Below are 7,372 nucleotides of genomic sequence, written 5' to 3'. Positions count from 1 at the left end.
AGTTCGGGTTGTAAATGTATGAAATATCGACGACCATATGCAGGCAAGCTCAAGAGTATTTTGGGCTGCTTGAAGTGGATCTTCTTCGGTGCTGCACACAGGGCAGCAGAGCAACTAGTCCATACTTCGCGCTACTCTGCAGTCTCAGTTCGCAGTGGCGGCTGCATATCCGGATTTTTGGAGACTGCCGCTGGATCTTTCAACTCCAGAATGTCGGCGACTGCTTCACTTGTTTTGCAACCAGGAGGGATTTTTTCAGGTGGGTGAGGCCAACGAGGATGGTTTGCTAACTATGATATCCTCATTTCCGTTCTAGCACTGTATAGAATCGCTTGCAAGATGTTGCTGATTTTTAGAAAGCTTTTCCTCGGCCAATAATACCTTGACGGCTTGTATATAATCGTATAATGGAGGATTAGTCTTGGGCACCAAGTTTGTTCTTTCCAACTGTCAGAAATTTTAAGACGGATGTCTTGGGGGAGCTGTACACGTGACACCTTAGCAATTTGTGTAGGCCGCAGACATCAACTATTGAGTCTTCATGTCTCGTTCAGTGTTCTGTCGACCTCTTTGGCACGGGAAGACCTCTACCAGTTAGGTGGCATACGTTTTCTGCCACGGAGTAGCAGACTGATAATTCTGTTATTCACAAGGTTCATGGTTGTGAGCCCCATGTACTGTTAAGAAATAACAAGTGTATAAAGAAAGTGAAAGAAATTAAGTAAGGCAGATGCAAGACTTGAAATACCGGTGGCTTCTGTCGTGTCGAATGTTTATAATAAAGAGAAAGCATGGCCCCTATTTATGATTCGCTACATATGCGTCACATACTCATACAGCTAGTTTTGTCTAGTGGCTTCATATTGAAGCAGAACGATGTGCGATAGCGGTGCTGTTAATTGTGTCGCCTTGGCTGCAATTCTGTCGAGGGCCGCGGTAGTTTCATCTGTGTTTAAAAACGGCGGGCTGCGTGCGTGCGTGCGTGCGGGCGGGCGGCAACTGCTACGTAAGCCGCATGTTAATTTTATGTTTCAGGTTGCAGATAATGATAATGACTTCCAGGAAACACATAAAGTGGCTCGCATTTACGTCGCGTTGCTAAAATATAAACCCTTCAGACTCATATCTGTCGGGAGAAAAGCACGGCAGTTCTTTTAAAGTGATTTTACTGGTGTCTACTTTCACAGTATTTTCCGTGTAATATAAAGTAATTTGCTACTGTTACGTGAGTATTACGTGACTGAGTCTTCGCAATTGCACGTTAACATATTGTTGGGTTGCGATTGTGCCTCTAGAATAATTTCTACTCTTCTAACAACGCTTATAGCTCATTATAAGAAGGTCGTTGGTACTAGTTTCCATATCCTCTTTTAAAACATTAAATATTTCTTTCTGATTATTTACTGAAGTGTGTAACGACTAGAATTGAAAATTAGTTGTATTCCCTTTCTGCCTTTATAAATGGACTTTCTGGATGACATTTTAGAAAAAAAACTCCTTTAGTGCTGCTGCAACTACATTGAAAAATGCACTGAATCTTACATTAGAGTCTTTTTTCCTATACGCTTCACTCGTGTCTACCAGTTGTCTGTGACTCTTCAATTATCGTATCCTGCTGCTATTAATCAGCCTGACTGATTCGCATGGATACTTCTCAGAGCTTTGGGATACTATGTTACTCATTTTCATTAGTTATCCGTCATGGACAAATAGTGTAATAACAATGGCGTGTTTTTTTTTAACGGGAAACTCTGCAAGAGTTAGTTATCAGTCAGAGGCCTATGACCTTGGTGTTCAAGAGTTTGAAAATTGCCGGCCGAAGTGGCCGTGCGGTTAAAGGCGCTGCAGTCTGGAACCGCAAGACCGCTACGGTCGCAGGTTCGAATCCTGCCTCGGGCATGGATGTTTGTGATGTCCTTAGGTTAGTTAGGTTTAACTAGTTCTAAGTTCTAGGGGACTAATGACCTCAGCAGTTGAGTCCCATAGTGCTCAGAACCATTTGAACCAAGTTTGAAAATTCGCCCCTGAAAACGGATTGTAACAACAAAATTTCATTTCCTGCTCATTTTCTCTGGCATGGTATAATAGTGTTTTAACAACGGGTTAATTTTTTTTTCACTGTGGAATCGTTCTACGAAATAATTATCAATCACAAGCGTGCTATCCTGTAAACGAATTTGAAAATTCCTGATGAAATCTGGCTTTGAGGGACTTACCTACATTTCCAGTTCATTTTCTCAGTCGTACTATTTTATTTAATGTACATCGAAATCTCCAGGAAATATTAACCACTTCTTGTCTGACTGACAGTTCAGTAATGAATTTAATTTTCTCATAAATAGCTGAGCGATTCCCAGTATGGATAAGTACACAGTTACAGTTACAAGATATTTATTGTTTGGTAACAACGCGCAAGAACGGTTTCTAAGTTCTAGAGGACTGATGACCTCAGAAGTTAAGTCCCATAGTGCTCAGAGCCGTTTTTTAAGCCCACTTGCACCGGGGAAGAAATGAATATGACTGTTCCAATTTCAATAGTGGCAACTACTTATTTACAACTTATACAAAATAGATACATGTTTCAGAGTTTTGCTGTCCTTCAGAGTAGTAACCAGCATTGAGAATAAACCGTTGCCAACGATGTGGAAGCAGTAGGATACACTTAGCGGCGACAATTCTGTTCATACGATATCGTATTTATCTGCTGATACCGGGCAAGCGACCTCCATGTAAAACGTTTGACCCGTGCGGGAATATACATAACGGATGTACGAACAAACGTCGTAGACGCGTGGTTGACGACAATTGGGAGTTTGTGTCTGGCCGTGAGTCGTGCACGGATAGCCAAATGGTGCAGCCGCCACGGTAGCTCAGCATGTTCGGTCAGAGGGTTAACTGCCCTCTGTAATAAAATGACTGAGTTAGTGGATCAACAACGAACTTGTGTGTGTGTGTGTGTGTGTGTGTGTGTGTGTGTGTGTGTGTATGTGTGTGTGTGTGTGTGTGTGTTAATTCTTAAGGGACCAAACTGCAGAGGTCATCGGTCCCTAGACTTACACACTACTTAAACTAACTTATACTAAGGACAACACACACACCCATGCCCGAGGGAGGACTCGAACCGCCGGCGGGAGGGGCCGCGTAAACGAACTTTTAGCAAGCGTCATCGGACGTCCGTCCATAACAAATACAACGAGCTATCACGAAGAAAATGAGATAAAAAAAAAATAAATAAAAATAATAAAGGTACGACCGCTCGCGATAAGCGGGAAATCCGGGTTCGACTCCCGGTCCGGCACAAATTTTCATTGTCGTCATTCCATTCTACAGCTCATGGTTATCCTTATTGTCAATTTCGGGTACATTTAACGCATTCTGTTGATAGTTGGAGTGCAGCAATCTATTGCACGACGAATCGCTGTAACGGTTCTGAAACGAATGCCATAAAGAGCTTCCTTCAATTTAGGAATCAAGTTGAAATCACCACGGCTTAAGTCCGGGAGGTGAGGTGGGTGGTACAGCACATCCCAGCCCCGTCGATCGAAAGAATCAGTCACACCTTGCGCCATAAGCGCCTGAGCATTGTCCTGCAAAGTGACCGGGTTCCCGGGTTCGATTCCCGGCGGGGTCAGGGATTTTCTCTGCCTCGTGATGGCTGGGTGTTGTGTGCTGTCCTTAGGTTCGTTAGGTTTAAGTAGTTCTAAGTTCTAGGGGACTGATGACCATAGATGTTAAGTCCCATAGTGCTCAGAGCCATTTGAACCATTTTTTGCAAAGTGACGGACTGGGCTTGCAGAATGCGTCGCCGCCTTTTTCTCTACTCCGGACGGAGGCAATGACCACGTGGCCGATGGACGGCAGCGCGAAATATAATCGGAAACTGCGGCCTAACACCCTGTGTGGCGCGGATGGAGCGTCGCAGAGCGACTTGTAGCAAAGACAACGACACCGGAGCCGCGGTAAGCTGCTTACGGCGGTTGCTGCCAACGGGCCCTCCTTCACGCGGCGCGCCACGCCGCTGCGAGTCGACGGCCTGGCTCACGCTCCAAGTATATAATACTGTAAACACCAACACCGCTGACGTCTAGCCGGCAAATGTCCTGTACCTCCTCCAGCTGCTGCACGCCGAGCTACCACTCACGATATGAAGTCACGGGGAGCTCTCAGTTACATAGTGTCCAGAAGTTCAGTATAATCGAGAAATTAGGAAAGTGGGAAGTTGCAACCTTATGAATAGAGGTGATGGCTTTTGTTTAAATTCTGCAATTTATCAAATAGCAGAGGGACGGAGTTTATGCTACCTTACTCGTTGATTATTAATTTCACTATCGATAACCTCTGACGTAGGTCAACTTTGTTTTGTGATGGCGCTGCCATGACAGTGGGGGTGCGTGTGTGCGCATCACGGAGTTTCCCTGAAAACCGAGGTTTTAAATACGCTAGCACAGTACTTATTTTCTGCAGTTTTGCCTTCAAAATAGCCGGGTGTGCTCATGCCGAAATGTCGGCGGTTGTTGACGACGTCACCCGGCTGCATTCCCGTGGAAAATGGAAATGAGCGTACGGCATTGTGGGCCGGGAGTTCCCCATTTCGGCCACCGAAGTCAAATACCTATTGCTTTCAACGCCACATTGGGCGACTTGTAATGTATTGCGAATACATAGAAAGAAGGATCCTTTATTGTATGATTATATGATAGCGGAAGAAACACTGGTAGCAGTTACTTCTGTAAAATATCTGGGAGTATGCGTGCGGAACGATTTGAAGTGGAGTGATCATATAAAATTAATTGTTGGTAAGGCGGGTACCAGGTTGAGATTCACTGGGAGAGTCCTTAGAAAATGTAGTCCACCAACAAAAGAGGTGGCTTACAAAACACTTGTTCGACCTGTACTTGAGTATTGCTCATCAGTGTGGGATCCGTACCAGGTCGGGCTGGCGGAGGAGATAGAGAAGATCCAAAGAAGAGCGGCGCGTTTCGTCACAGGGTTATTTGGTAAGCATGATATCGTTACGGAGATCTTTAGCAAACTCAAGTGGCAGACTCTTCAAGAAAGGCGCTCTGCATCGCGGTGTAGCTTGCTGTCCAGGTTTCGAGAGGGTGCGTTTCTGAATGAGGTATCGAATATATTGCTTCCCCCTACTTATACCTCCCGAGAAGATCACGAATGTAAAATTAGAGAGATTCGAGCGCGCACGGAGGCTTTCCGGCAGTCGTTCTTCCCGCGAACCATGCGCGGCTGGAACAGGAAAGGGAGGTAATGACACTGGCACGTAAAGTGCCCTCCGCCACACACCGTTGGGTGGCTTAAGGAGTATAAATGTAGATGTAGATGTAGATGTAGACTTGCGCGTCGGAGATAGGGATGAAGTGATGATGGGGACAACACAACACCCAGTCCCTGAACGGAGAAAAATCTCCTGCTCGAGCCGGGGATCGAACCGGGGCCCCTTCGTGTGGCATTCCGCCACGCTAACCACTTTTTTTTTGTGCGACGATGTGCTGTTTTATATTATATTTTTGTGGGGTACCTAACAAAAAGAAATAAAACAAAATCATAGCGATCCCTACGGGGCACCGCCACTTGTGTCCCTGCCAAACAAACCACACAGCTAACGGGGGCGGACTGCATTCCCGTCAGTTACTTGAATACCTACTGCATGGATCGGGCAATGAGGCAGCTCCGAAAAAGGAAGTAGTGAATATTTGAATTTAATGTCCCGTTGACAACGAGGTCATTACAGACGCACAGCTTCTCGATATGGATAAGGAAACTGGCCCTGTCGTTTTCGTTTCCCCTTAAATGATACAGGGAAATTACGGAATATCTAAATCAACATGGCCAGACGGTGGATGTAATACACCGAACTCTCGAATGCCAATCCATTGTCTTAAACAGTATACCACCTTGTTCTGTAGCGATAATCTATCGGAACTTCATGAAACTACACTCCTGGAAATGGAAAAAAGAACACATTGACACCGGTGTGTCAGACCCACCATACTTGCTCCGGACACTGCGAGAGGGCTGTACAAGCAATGATCACACGCACGGCACAGCGGACACACCAGGAACCGCGGTGTTGGCCGTCGAATGGCGCTAGCTGCGCAGCATTTGTGCACCGCCGCCGTCAGTGTCAGCCAGTTTGCCGTGGCATACGGAGCTCCATCGCAGTCTTTAACACTGGTAGCATGCCGCGACAGCGTGGACGTGAACCGTATGTGCAGTTGACGGACTTTGAGCGAGGGCGTATAGTGGGCATGCGGGAGGCCGGGTGGACGTACCGCCGAATTGCTCAACACGTGGGGCGTGAGGTCTCCACAGTACATCGATGTTGTCGCCAGTGGTCGGCGGAAGGTGCACGTGCCCGTCGACCTGGGACCGGACCGCAGCGACGCACGGATGCACGCCAAGACCGTAGGATCCTACGCAGTTCCGTAGGGGACCGCACCGCCACTTCCCAGCAAATTAGGGACACTGTTGCTCCTGGGGTATCGGCGAGGACCATTCGCAACCGTCTCCATGAAGCTGGGCTACGGTCCCGCACACCGTTAGGCCGTCTTCCGCTCACGCCCCAACATCGTGCAGCCCGCCTCCAGTGGTGTCGCGACAGGCGTGAATGGAGGGACGAATGGAGACGTGTCGTCTTCAGCGATGAGAGTCGCTTCTGCCTTGGTGCCAATGATGGTCGTATGCGTGTTTGGCGCCGTGCAGGTGAGCGCCACAATCAGGACAGCATACGACCGAGGCACACAGGGCCAACACCCGGCATCATGGTGTGGGGAGCGATCTCCTACACTGGCCGTACACCACTGGTGATCGTCGAGGGGACACTGAATAGTGCACGGTACATCCAAACCGTCATCGAACCCATCGTTCTACCATTCCTAGACCGGCAAGGGAACTTGCTGTTCCAACAGGACAATGCACGTCCGCATGTATCCCGTGCCACCCAACGTGCTCTAGAAGGTGTAAGTCAACTACCCTGGCCAGCAAGATCTCCGGATCTGTCCCCCATTGAGCATGTTTGGGACTGGATGAAGCGTCGTCTCACGCGGTCTGCACGTCCAGCACGAACGCTGGTCCAACTGAGGCGCCAGGTGGAAATGGCATGGCAAGCCGTTCCACAGGACTACATCCAGCATCTCTACGATCGTCTCCATGGGAGAATAGCAGCCTGCATTGCTGCGAAAGGTGGATATACACTGTACTAATGACGACATTGTGCATGCTCTGTTGCCTGTGTCTATGTGCCTGTGGTTCTGTCAGTGTGATCATGTGATGTATCTGACCCCAGGAATGTGTCAATGAAGTTTCCCGTTCCTGGGACAATGAATTCACGGTGTTCTTATTTCAATTTCCAGGAGTG

This window comes from Schistocerca nitens, chromosome 1, assembly GCF_023898315.1.
Source record: "Schistocerca nitens isolate TAMUIC-IGC-003100 chromosome 1, iqSchNite1.1, whole genome shotgun sequence".
NCBI classification, from domain to species: Eukaryota; Metazoa; Arthropoda; class Insecta; order Orthoptera; family Acrididae; genus Schistocerca; species Schistocerca nitens.
This window is presented reverse-complemented; position numbering follows the sequence as displayed.